This window comes from Macrosteles quadrilineatus, unplaced genomic scaffold (assembly GCF_028750875.1).
Source record: "Macrosteles quadrilineatus isolate MER2022 unplaced genomic scaffold, UCM_ALF_1.0 Scaffold_5__1_contigs__length_97177068, whole genome shotgun sequence".
Taxonomy (NCBI): Eukaryota; Metazoa; Arthropoda; class Insecta; order Hemiptera; family Cicadellidae; genus Macrosteles; species Macrosteles quadrilineatus.
Genome location: NW_026542598.1, coordinates 76272275 through 76287183, shown reverse-complemented (window position 1 = coordinate 76287183; position 14909 = coordinate 76272275).

Below are 14909 nucleotides of genomic sequence, written 5' to 3'. Positions count from 1 at the left end.
AAACTCAAATTAGTCTGAAAGCTTTGTTATATTCTTGTAATTTCTTAAACTGTTTCAACCACAACTAGTTTCATTGTTAGCTGTTGTTTGGTGTAGCAACAATCGTCATAACACCTGATGTCAGATAATTTACGAAGGTGACTTGCAGACGGAGTGACCGCATAACCGAGTGGTTGCGGTTGAGGTTCGATGAAAGTGAGAAGCAAAATATTTGGCAGTGACATAACTTGGGAGGAAGTTGTGGACCTGACCAATGCGGCAATCGTGACGTCACAGCTCTTGATCATACACATCCAAATATAAAACCTTAAAAAGGTCCAAACAGCAGATACGCAATTGTTGGCATAATTGGTAACGTAACCATTGATTTTAAGTGCCAATAGACTCCTCATCCCATTTTTTATGTGTGTTTTTGTGACTTTTGTTTGTTACACAAAGTGACAACTCTAACTGCAAAACATGTCAAACTCCGACACAAAACCATCAAACACAATTCAAATGCCATGAAGCCTTGCTTATCAGCAGTCATGTAACCATAAACCACAAGTATATGTTTGAATGTCATCATTGACTTCGCTTACACCAGACATTAGTCTTGTAATTATGTTACATAATTGATAATTGATGTTAATTGCTAGTTAGCGGAATAGCTGCTAATCGTTGTCATGTTCAGTTGCCGGCGTTGTGCCATATTAGGTTGGATGTGGGCTATTGTAGGCACAAAATGATCAGCCAAACAATAATAAGGCAACAAATATAATAAGGCTAACATCAAATAAGATTATAAAAATATGATACAAAATAATTTCAAAGTTCTCGTGTTAGTATTATTTCATTTGGCTAGACGAAGAAATATTTTTGTCATTAAACCTGTTCTAAATTGGTTAAAAAGTCACAAAAAGTATACAAGCGTGTTTATGGTAGACTAAATAAAATCGTTCAAATATTTATAATCACAATAAACCCGCTATCCTTTTTTGTATCTAAAACCAGATTGAAACCATGTTCAACACTCATTACTTAAATTGCATACTAAAATGTATAACAAACAATCATTAACATCCAAACAGGAGGAGAAAGGCACAACAAAACCTCAGTAACTTCCTTATCCGTTGACTATACTGCTGGACGACCAAATAACAATATAATTATCATAATTGCCTCAGAGGTTATGAAATTTAAGTGTCGTCGGTTTATTACCTTGTCAAGTAGGTCACAAATTCGTAGCATTCCCGCCTTTATAACATCTTACAGCTGATTGCAACAATAACATCAGCTGTTGTATAACCTCAAAAATAAGTGGTTCTTAGTAATGATGAGTGTCACAAACTGGTACTGTACATGGAATATGGAACTAATCAACATTTCAATGAACAAATTAACTGATGAAGGTAAACGTTTTCTATCTGTATTTAACTTCCTTAAGCGTTGCCTGTACTGCTGGACGACCAAATAACAATAAAGGTAAACGTTTTCTATTTGTATTTTTTTTATGTATTTGTGTTTTATAAATGTGTATACACATTCATATTCATTGGCTGACTACAAAATAAATCACCTAAATTAGTTTCATATAGTAAACAAACATACCGAATCAATATTTATTTAGTTGATCAAATACCAAATGAAATTATTATCAAACTTTATACAGGGTGAATAAAAAGTCAAGACCCCCCCCCTCTAATACTTTTCCAAGTAAATATACAGAGATATCCTTTTGGTGGTCGTCAAATCTTAGCAAGAAGTTTTATTTTATGATTTTGAAATTTTTGAGTGTCCCCCCAAAAGGGGGGATTTCGGGGGCAACTCAAATATTTTAAATGTAAACCTCCTTCACCTCATTTTGAAGTGTTTACAAAAACTTAAAGAATGGTGAAAACTAGAGGTCGCTATCTCTTCTCTATCCAAAATGGTAGCCCGTCAAATTTTGTGGAAAATCAATGGTAAAATTGGTTCGTAATGGTAATATTGGCTACCATTTTGGATAGAGAAGAGGTAGCGAACTCTGGTTTTCACCATTCTTTAAGTTTTTGTAAACACTTCAAAACGAAGTAAATGGGGGTTTACATAAAAAATTTGAGCGCCCCCCCTTGGGGGGCATCTAAAAATTTTAAAATCTAAAATTTCAAAATCATAAAATGAAACTTCTTGTTAAGATTGCATAGTAGTAGCCTAAGGTCACTCCTATCGCACCACCTGTCAGGGCAGGTGGGGTGAATTAATTGAGTTTAAAGCCCATCAGGCGGAAATGGTTGCTTCCGGTGCTACGTCACTTTGTGACGTCATAGGTGATGTGTAATGGTAACAGGATACAGGTGGTAGGAGCTGGTGGTAATGGATAGGGGATGAAACAGCTGTCTGTACAGTAGTGTGTTTAAATAGCTAATACTTGTTCGTTTGCAATTGTCTTAAATGTATTGGGAATATCAACCAACAGCTACACCAAGGTTTTAAACCAAAACACAGCTTACATGTAGACAATAAATTGAGTTAAAATCATATTGTCGACGGTAACATTTAACAGTAGCCTACAGTATTGTACTAGTGCCCGCGGCGGCGTGGTGCAAGGTTGTGTCGTTGTGTCACCGGCCGCCGTGAATTAGGCTGAGGCCGCGAAGGGAAAGTGAGTGGGCAGTGGAACAAGGTCAAATGCCCCTACTCAACCTCCATGTGGATTTGTATCCACAGTTCTACAGTTTGCTTTCGGACATAGCGGCGGAGTGTTGTACGGTCCTGGGTCTATCGTTTGCATCGTTGATGCCATCGTAATACTACACCTCGATTGACTCAACAACACAAGGTATTGTAAAAACCAATTTTAATTTATATCTTATGTTAGATAGTCGCAGGTTAGCTGTTTGTGGTTAAAAGATGTTTATACAGAAATACGTTCCAAAAAGTAGATATATTTTCCCCATGTTAGTAAATATTTGTTGGTCTTAAAAAAAACCTTAAGTAGTGGTGTATTACGGGTACTGGAGACCGTGACGTAAAAAAATAAGTAAAATTAAATATCGTTTATATTTTGTTAAACAGTTTGACAGATCAGACTTTGTGGTCAAAATATGTTTATATAATGGAGTCTTTAGAAAGACTGTTTTTTTTTTAAGTGAATTATACCCAATTCCATGTGTCCTGACTTGTGCGAATCAAATAAATTAGTTTGCCATCTTCAACGTCAGGAGGCTTTGGCACATTTAATCGTGTCGGAAAGCAAACCTCTAAAAACTTGTTGTCATAAAAGAAAATAAACGTTTTACCATTTTCGTTTTGTCTTTGTTCTACTAATTGATAATGTTTGTTTTGTAACACATATTTAAATGTTACTTTTTCTGTTTCTATTGGACTTACTAGTTGAGGAAGCTTCATTTCTTGACATATGGCTTCGGGTGATAATTGATTAGAATAATTTGATCCTGATGCATTCCAATGTAGTGGTAATTTAATTTGCTTCTGAAACTTTAGACGTAGTGACATTGACTTGCGAAAATTGCTAGTTTTAGTAGTAGTAGATTTCTTTAAATCTTCTTTTATTCTCTTTAGTTTATCTTGTGTGATTGTACTTGGCTTATCCATAGTTAACATCAGAACAGAGCTAGCATATGTGAACAGTCTTCGTTGAAGGTTCGACACTGAATGATGTGATGTTGGAGGTTTGGAGACTTCCTTACTTGGTAGGTAGAATTACCCGACAGTAGGGAAATTTACCCGCGAAGCAGGGTAAACCTCCCAACCGACCCCCTCCCAACTGGCTCGCGGATAAAAGTAGCGCCAGCGAACGGACTGTAGTCAGTCTCACCCAACTGGCACAGCTGACTGGTTGAGTGTAGACTGACTGACTTTTGATTAAAACCTTTCGTTAGATTTGGCCAATCTAACTTAATGTTTTAGTCAATAGCATGTGCTGCATGTTGTTTTTTTAGCTTGTATCTTAGATGGTTTTACTTTATGGAGTGCATCGTGTCTTTAGTACTTGAATTGCGCAGAGTGTTGTATTTTTCTAATCATGTGATATTTCAGCTAACAAAGGATAAAGAAGTCCCCCATTAAAATGAACAATCTTTTGTGACTGTAAATATTCTATATTTAAAATTTAAGTTGACCATTTTGTAATTAGTTGAGAGGTCCAACGGCCTGCATACTATTCTGCATTTGGTTAAATTAAATTTTAAACTTTTGTTGTCATTGGTAGTTTACTTATGTCAGCTAACAATGAACACTTTCTTGTGACTGTAAATATTCTATATTTTAAAATTTAAGTTGACCATATTGTAATTAGTTGAGAGGTCCAACGGCCTGCATACTATTCTGCATTTGGTTAAATTAAATTTTAAACTTTTCGTTGTCATTGGTAGTTTACTTATGTCAGCTAACAATGAACACTTTCTTGTGACTGTAAATATTCTATATTTTAAAATTTAAGTTGACCATTTTGTAATTAGTTGAGAGGTCCAACGGCCTGCATACTATTCTGCATTTGGTTAAATTAAATTTTAAACTTTTCGTTGTCATTGGTAGTTTACTTATGTCAGCTAACAATGAACACTTTCTTGTGACTGTAAATATTCTATATTTTAAAATTTAAGTTGACCATTTTGTAATTAGTTGAGAGGTCCAACGGCCTGCATACTATTCTGCATTTGGTTAAATTAAATTTTAAACTTTTCGTTGTCATTGGTAGTTTACTTATGTCAGCTAACAATGAACACTTTCTTGTGACTGTAAATATTCTATATTTTAAAATTTAAGTTGACCATTTTGTAATTAGTTGAGAGGTCCAACGGCCTGCATACTATTCTGCATTTGGTTAAATTAAATTTTAAACCTTTGTTGTCATTGGTAGTTTACTTATGTCAGCTAACAATGAACACTTTCTTGTGACTGTAAATATTCTATATTTTAAAATTTAAGTTGACCATTTTGTAATTAGTTGAGAGGTCCAACGGCCTGCATACTATTCTGCATTTGGTTAAATTAAATTTTAAACTTTTCGTTGTCATTGGTAGTTTACTTATGTCAGCTAACAATGAACACTTTCTTGTGACTGTAAATATTCTATATTTTAAATTTTAAGTTGACCATTTTGTAATTAGTTGAGAGGTCCAACGGCCTGCATACTATTCTGCATTTGGTTAAATTAAATTTTAAACTTTTCGTTGTCATTGGTAGTTTACTTATGTCAGCTAACAATGAACACTTTCTTGTGACTGTAAATATTCTATATTTTAAAATTTAAGTTGACCATTTTGTAATTAGTTGAGAGGTCCAACGGCCTGCATACTATTCTGCATTTGGTTAAATTAAATTTTAAACTTTTCGTTGTCATTGGTAGTTTACTTATGTCAGCTAACAATGAACACTTTCTTGTGACTGTAAATATTCTATATTTTAAAATTTAAGTTGACCATTTTGTAATTAGTTGAGAGGTCCAACGGCCTGCATACTATTCTGCATTTGGTTAAATTAAATTTTAAACCTTTGTTGTCATTGGTAGTTTACTTATGTCAGCTAACAATGAACACTTTCTTGTGACTGTAAATATTCTATATTTTAAAATTTAAGTTGACCATTTTGTAATTAGTTGAGAGGTCCAACGGCCTGCATACTATTCTGCATTTGGTTAAATTAAATTTTAAACTTTTCGTTGTCATTGGTAGTTTACTTATGTCAGCTAACAATGAAAACTTTCTTGTGACAGTAAATATTCTATATTTAAAATTTAAGTTGACCACTTTGTAATTAGTTGAGAGGTCCAACGGCCTGCATACTATTCTGCATTTGGTTAAATTAAATTTTAAACTTTTCGTTGTCATTGGTAGTTTACTTATGTCAGCTAACAATGAACACTTTTAAGCTTTTGTTGTTATACCTAAACACAGACTCTTTCCTCACTACAACAGAAGGAGAGATAGAGCATGTTTGCTCCATCTCTTCTTTTGGTATTATTTTAAATGACCTTGACCTACTTACAGGACTTTGAAAATATTTTGGAAAAAATATAAAAACGGTAGTAATGGATCTTGTATATGTTTGAATCCGACCGGGCATATATTCTAGCTAGGGACCTACTATCGCTAGTTAATTTACATAAGCAGGTGCAGCGTTGTTCTACCCCCACCACTCAACCCGAGCGTATAAAAGGGCTGCGAGCAGACGGATGATTGTCAGTCTTGCACAACCGGTGAAGCTGACCGGATGGGCAAACTGGCTAAAGATGAGACCCTTAGTTTAGAGTTGGTACCACTCTAACCTAAGGTTCTTGTCACTTAGTAGTTATATTAGAAGCATGTTGATTGTAGTATTTGTTGGCTTGTAGTTAGAGGGTGTTTTGCGTATTTGTATCTTTGGTAAGGGTGTTGTATTTCTTAATTATGTGATGTTCTATTTCAGGTATCAAAATAATAAAGTCCCTATTAGTAATTTTATTTTCAATTTGAGTTGATCATTGTATGTTACAAAGTTCTAAGTGACATTAGTAAGTTGAAAACGTTCACACAAAACAAAAACATGAAACCAATAGTAAATTCATGACATAGAGTTCTCTTTGACATACACACATTTTTATGGGGACAGTTCGTTGACTGCGCTGCTCCGGCTATTGCTAATGAGTCTTTGATCAATACCATGAGGACAGTCCTTTGGCTGCGCTGCCTCTGATCAAAAAGACTGATACATTGGTCTTTAGCCAATTCAGACTTACACACAAACATGAAAATAAAACAAACACTAAGTTCCCCCACTACAACAAAATGAGATAGATGACATTCACACATTTTTATGGGGACAGTTCGTTGACTGCGCTGCTCCGGCTATTGCTAATGAGTCTTTGATCAATAACATGAGGACAGTCCTTTGGCTGCGCTGCCTCTGATCAAAAAGACTGATACATTGGTCTTTAGCCAATTCAGACTTACACACAAACACGAAAATAAAACAAACACTAAGTTCCCCCACTACAACAAAAGGAGAGATGGAGCTTATTTTTGCTCCATCTCTCCTTTTGGCATTATTTTGAAATGACCTTGACCTACTTACAGGACTTAGAAAGCTTCCCTTAAAATACATAACAAACACTAAGTTCCCCTATTACAACAAAAGGAGAGATGGAGCCAATTTTTGCTCCATCTCTCCTTTTGGCAATATTTTTAAATGACCTTGACCTACTTACAGGACTTAGAAAGCTTCCTTATAGTACATTATTGGGAACCGAGAACAGTTCTTTTAAGTTAACACCAACGGACACAACATTTCCCCTCCAACCACAAGCTTCTCCCCTCCACCCACAAGCTTTCCCCTCCACTTGAGTTTTGCTATAAAAGGAGGTTTGCTTCGCAGGCAATCATCATTCAATGGTCTGAAGTAGTCCTAGCTAGCTGAGTCAGCTCCAGTTACTATTCACTGTTTCATTTGCTATCATGGCTTACCTTAGAATTCCCACTAGACCCTCGAAAGTAGTTTCTTCATCTTCAAAGTCTCTTCCTCGATCTATTTTAATTTCATCACATGCGTCAGATCCAAAATCGGTTCTTCGAGAAATACTGCAGTCAGAAGGTGCAAGTCCTGGAGCAGAAGAACAATACACCTTCCGAGCCATTGGTGATCAATCTCCTCCACTGATTGAAATATTGTCTTCATCTTCATCTTCACAATCAAGTTCGTCTTGTTCATCTTCTTCGGAGTTAACCTCATCTGATTCATCTACAAGCTCTTCCTCGTCCTCTGACTGCACTGTTGCTGATATTCTATCAACACCTACTGCTACTAGAACTGCATCTCCACCTCCAACTTCTACACCATGTATTTCTCCCTCGACAACTCCACCTTTACAATTCACTATTCCACCACCCATCATATCTCCTCTAAAAGACTCCCTACCAGCCACTTCCAAATCCTTTGACCACCTTCACACTTCTCCTTCAGATAAGTGTAAACAATTAATTGCTGACAGGAGAAGAAAATTTGCACACACCCTCTCTAAGTGTCGATATGTTTTTAAAAAGGGTGCTAGTAAGGGGGAACACTGTGAAAAGGTTTGTGTTTTGAATAGTGATATGTGCTCCATTCATTCAAAACACAATAAAACCACAGAGTCTTCCAATAAAATTAAAGAACTTCCCAAAGCAATCCGGGTAAGAAGGATGAAAAGGTGTACGAAATATTTCTTTGTCAGATGTGTATGGTTTAATAACATCATTATAAAACGTAACGATACAGGAGAGCATTTTTCAATTAGATTACCAAGAGATGTTGTAAACCCTGAACATCCGAAAAGAACTGACTACCTTATCCGGGATGCTAAAGGAAGATTGTCTTGGAAATCTTCAATTTCCAAGATCAAAAAGACACGGTAATTTTTTTCCTTTTAACATTTTACATTACCAAAGATAACACAGTAAATTCAATTTTTCCAAATTCTTAAAAAAAATGTGTGAGCAATTTGTTTAATTCTGATACATCATGTGTAAAAACATGCTGCAGAATTAAATGAATTGTTCACACATTTTTTTATTATCTTGCAATGACCTTGACCCACTTCTTAAACTTAGAAATTTCTGCAAAATTTTAAAATAATGATAATATCAATTTCTACCACTACTAAAATTAAGGTGGTTTGTTTAACCCCACCCCCCTTTACCCCCACCAGTACATAAAGGTATAAATGACGCTTGATATTGCACACGATTCATTCTTAGATTGGAGCTAGCAGAGGCAAGTTTAACTATGAATTCCCCAGCTACAATAATAATTAAAAGAAACTTAAAAAACCTTCAAGAAGCATTTGCATTCAGGGGAAGTTTAGAAAAATATTTAAATCATAGTGTGACATGTCATTTTACTTTGTGGAAGGAAGAGAGAAACATCTGGAACTCAGAAGCAAACGGGTTGAAACTAGAATTAACTGATGTACGATTTAATAAAATAATTCGAAGGCTAGTGGAAATGTTAGAAAAAGGGTATATTGTGACTGCCACATTCTACATAAAACCAGACCGCAATAACTAAAAACAAAATGGAGTAAAGGTTAAGGGTGGGGGTAAAGGTAAATGGTGGGGGTTTGTCTATATAACATGTTTGCTGAGGTACAATCAGTTACTTCAGATTTACCACTCTTGTACATTATGTCTCCTGTGGACAATATTTTCCCGACAACTTCTTTTTTAAAAACCTTATTGGAAAACATTGTTTTTGAAGCTGGTTCAGAGGAAGAAGACATAGACTTGGAGGAAGAATCTTTATCCGAAGAAGAGTTGGAATCGGATGGTGACGAAAATTTGGAAGTATTGACTGATGAAGAGTTAGATGAAGAAGATAGAAGTTTTCTACTTGTTGAAGATTCATCATCTACTGAAGAGATGGTATGCTCGGAGAAACTTGTTGAGCTAAGGGAAACACCTACAACAAGTCATATAATGTTTAGTGCAATGTTTAGAAGTAGAAGACGATTGTTTGACTCTGACTCCGACTCTGACTCTGACTCTGATAGTGTACAAAAATTAAAATGAGAGGGTGGGTTGGGAGTTTGTTTTGCAAATCATCAATTTCCAAAACAAATACAGTAAATTTTCTATTTCTAAATTTTTAATCTTTGAAATATTTAATTTCTTTTAAATCCTGATAATCATAAAATCATATAAGACACAGTAAATCGGCTTTTTCAAAATTTTGAAAAAAATGTCTGAGCAATTTGTTTAATTCTGGTATATCATGTTTAAGAAAACATGTTGCTGGGTTAAATAAATTGTTCACACATTTTTTTATTATTTGACAATGACCTTGACCTACTTAAAGAATTTAAAAATTCCATGGTTCAACAATAAAAGAAAATGTTACCCATTTCCCCCACTACTATAAAGTAAAGTGGGGAGTGGTCTACCCCCCACCACTATATGGAGGTATAAAAGAGGTTTGACATCCTGCATTAAACATTCTTATTTTTGGAACTCGCAAACGCAAGCTTAGTCAAGATGGATAAACAAAAGATTAGACATAATGAAAGAGAAAGAAGGAGGGTGATGAAGCTAAATGAAACATTTGAGGTATTGAGAACCATACTCAAAGCTAAAAAAGGAACATCTAAACTTCAAATTATAAATTTATCAATTGAAAGAATAAGGTTTTTAGAAAAGGAAGTTGAAGAAGCAAGAATGAGGACTGTGGGAGAAATGAAAGAAGCTAGTGCTATAATTGATAACCACGTTGAAAAATTAAAAGAAGATGCTGATGAAAAAATGCTGTCGGACATGATACAATTAATGAATGGTGAAATGGAAGAGCGAATTCTGTCGGAAATGATGGATTTATTGGATAGTGAAATTGATGAAGAGTACTAACAAATAAAAAAAAATGGGACGTGGGTAGGTTGGGTTTGTCTTGGAAATCTTCAATTTCCAAGACTATAACACAGTAAATTGGGGCTTTTCCAAGTTTTGAACAGTAAATAACTTTTTCCAAATTTTGAATAAAAAAATGTCTGACCAATTTATTTAGTTCTGGTATAACATGTGTAAAAACGTGTTTCAGAACTAAACGAATTGTTCACACATTTTTTTATTATCCTGCAATGACCTTGACCTACTAAACCGGAATAGTTAGTAAAAAATAAAATACCTTGTTTTTCTATAAATATGTTTGAAAGTTGAAGAATAGCCTGTATTTACGTTAGATTATAAAGAAATTGGGAAATGGGGTGATGTCATTAATTTAATAGTAGTAGTAGAGGGGAGAGAGGGGAGGGAATGGTATAAATAGGGGTGGATGTTCACATCTTTCATCAGTATGCTGCTGCTTCTTGAATAGAGAACATCTACAACATGCTACGCTGCGCCATTTGTCAAGCCACATTCGAGGATGAAATAGATCTTCTACTTCATGAAATAGTCGATCATCCTACAAATGAAGAGGAATTGGAAGGATATCAAGACTTGATTGAAGAATTGAATAAAATAGGACAAGGAGAAGAAGAAGAACCGACACCATCTACTTCAAGAGATCGAGGAGAAGAAGAACCAAAACCATATACTTCCATGCTACGCTGTGCCATTTGTCAAGCCACGTTTGAGGATGAAATAGATCTTCTACTTCATGAAATAGTCGATCATCCTACAAATTATGAGGAATTGGAAGGATATCAAGACTTAATTGAAGAATTGTATAAAATAGGACAAGAAGAAGAAGAAGAACCCAAACCATCTACCTCAAGAAATACAGAAGAAAAAGAACCAAGACCATCGACTTCAAGAGGCCAAGAAGAAAAAGACCCGAAATCATCCACTTCAAGACCAAGTGTTATCCATTACGCACCTAAACTTTCAACTTCACCTTCAACTGCTACATCTTCAACAAATGTGGAACTACACGCTCATGCTCTACCAGGTAAAGTGGTAACACATTTCAAAATTGACAATGCCGCATTAAAACTGGAAGAATTTATGTTTAGTGCAAAAAGACTAGTTATTAAAACGTTGCAAAGTGAATTACAAAGATTAAATTTTATAAAGTTTGGACTATTGCTGGATGTTATGTTTACCAACATACAAAATTAAACATCACCTAGAGGATTTTTAACAAAAAACAGAACCATTATGTTTGCCTCAGATATTGAATCAATAGTAGATGAATGTTTTGAAGAACTTTTGACGAAATTGCAAGAACATGAAGGCAGAGGATCAGGATGGACTGTATTGAACATATCGGGCTTGGATGTAAGAGTGCATAAACACGGATATGGAATGAGAGGTAGTAGCTATATTCCTCTACCCAAGAAAATTGCTAATACTAAATCTTGTGTAAATGTACAAAATAATGATACTGAATGTTTTAAATATTCAATGTTGGTAAAATATGTCAAAAATAATGATCCGCAAAGGGTAGGAAGAGAATATGAAGAAGTACAGCACAATTATAATTTTCAAGGAATGAGCTACCCTGTAAAAATCAAAGATATCACCAAGTTTGAAAAAAAGAACCCAAATGCTTCTGTAAATATATTCGGTTTAGATTCATCAAACAATGTATATCCACTACGTATAAGTGCACAAGAACTAATTAATCACACAGACTTGTTATTAATCACCAAAGGTGAAATATCGCACTATGTATATATTAAGAACTTTAACAAACTTGTTAATTCACAAATTTCAAAGAAAAGAAAATGTAAGACAATTTGTAAAAGATGTTTCTGTCATGTGAATAAACCTTTGAGAAAAGGAGGTTCTGAATGGTTGTTAGAACATAAAAGGTTATGCAATGGAAATGAAGAAGTTAAGATTAACCTACCACCAGCTGATAGAGCATTTGTACAGTTTAATAATGTAGTTCATCAATATAGAATTCCTATTGTCGTGTATGCTGATTTTGAATCTACTCTACTACCGTTAGAACATCAAGAGGAGGACACATCAAGAAGAAACAAGTACCAACTACATTCACCCAACAGTTTTTGTCTACTCATCAAGTCAACGCTTTCCGAAGAATATTTACAAGATTATGGACTGACAGCTGAACCAAAAGTGTATCGTGGTGAAGATGCAGCTAAACACTTTGTTGACGAGCTGTATAATATAGCTGAAAAAGTAGAGGCAATTTATACACAGGTAAAACCTATGACACCTATGTCACCCGATGAAGTTCAAGAATACGATTTATCAACATCATGTTATTTGTGCAAGAAAACATTTACAGAATATAATCATAAAGTGCATGACCACGACCATCTGACTGGAAGCTACAGAGGTGCTGCGTGTAACGCTTGCAACTTAAACTATAAAATTCCTAACTATATTCCAATTGTAATGCACAACTTAAGCGGCTATGATGGACATTTTATAATACCTGAATTAGGGAGGGACAATGGTAAAATTGATGTATTAGCCGTAACGATGGAAAGGTTTATTAGTTTTTCAAAAAAGGTTGATAAAATGAAACTCAGATTTCTTGACTCCTACAGATTTATGCCTTCTAGCCTTATGAAACTATCAGAAAATTTGACAAGAGAAAATTTAATAGAAACAAGTAAAATAGTAGACAACAACAAATTGGATTTAGTTCTTCGAAAAGGAGTCTTCCCCTATGATTACATCGATGGATTGCACAGATTTGACGAGACATCACTTCCTCCACCAGAAGCCTTTACCAACAAGCTGAACAATTCAGAAATATCACCAGAAGATTACCAACATGCATGCAGAGTTTGGAACGAACTTGATATGGAAACATTAGGGGATTATTCAGATTTTTATGTTAAACTCGATGTAACTCTGCTTTGTGATGTAATGGAGGAATTCAGAAACACCTGTTTGGGAGCATACGGATTAGACCCTCTTCATTCTTACACCTCTCCAGGATTAGCTTGGCAGGCGATGTTAAAAGAAACCAATTGCAAACTTCAACTTTTAACAGATATTGATATGGTGCTGATGGTTGAGTCCGGTGTCAGAGGAGGATTGACTCAAAGCGTTGTAAGACATGTAAAAGCCAACAATAAAGATCTGCCAAACTACAACCAGCAAGAGCCATCAGTTTATCTTGGGTATTTTGATGCAAACAATTTGTATGGATGGGCAATGTCCAACCCCCTTCCATATGATAACTTTAAATGGATCGACCCAGAGTCAATTGGAGATATTGTTCAAATTCCAAAACATGGTGACACAGGATATATATTAGACTGCGATTTCGAATACCCAGAACATCTACACGACCTTCACTACGATCTTCCTCTTTTACCAAAAACAGAAATTTCACCAACTGGAAAACATCCTAAATTAATGATGAATTTAAATAACAAGCAAAGATATGTAGCGCACTTTTGGACTGTACAACAAGCACTTGAATTAGGACTTCGTCTAACCAAAGTACACAGAGTTTTGGAATTTTCTCAATCTTGCTGGCTGAAACCCTACATAGATTCCAACACTACAAGAAGAGCAGCAGCAACGTCAGCCTTCCAAAAGGACTTTTTTAAATTAATGAACAATGCGATATTTGGTAAAACTCTGGAAAATAAAAGGAAACACAAAAATGTAAAACTTATAACAGATGCTAGGAAATTGGAGAAACTTGTACAGAAGCCCAACTTTGGATCATCAGTAATCATTAATGAAAACCTTGTTGCCGTATCTATGAAGAAAACTAGTATAAAAATGGATCGACCTTTGTATATAGGAATGTCAATATTAGATATATCAAAAACGCACATGTATGATTTTCACTACAACAAGATGGTTGCACATTATGGAAGAGAGAACATAGTTATAACTTACATGGATACAGATGCTTTTATTTACAAGATAATTACTCAAGATATGTATAGAGATCTTCGCACATTTGTATATAAAGATGAATTTGATTTTTCTGACTATCCTAAAGATCATCCGAACTACGATCAGGACAGAAACAAGAAAGTATTAGGGAAATTTAAAGACGAGGCTAACGGAGTGTTACTTGAAGAAATCGTAGCACTTATATCAAAATTGTATGCTGTGAAACTACATGATGACAACATTATAAAAAAGGCAAAAGGCGTAAAGAATTTGTATTTGAAGAAAAATGTACTTTTTGAAGACTACAAGCAAGTGTTGTATGAAGATAAAGTTATAACTGCACACTTCAACACAATCAGGAGTTATAATCATCAACTGTACAGCGTGACAGAAGTTAAGAAGGCGCTCTCCTGCAACGATGACAAACGACACATCCTACCAGACCGGATCCACACACTTCCATTTGGTCACTATTCCCTTAACCCTATCGACTAATTACCTTTTCATCGTCCTACACCACTTATCCTTTCTCCTTTCCGTAAAATTGGGGGAACACAGCATTGTCCGCTGTGTTCCCCCTTTTTTACACAAGGTTAGAATGACCTTGACCTATATAAGGAGATGCAAGAAAAAATGAAAATCATTACT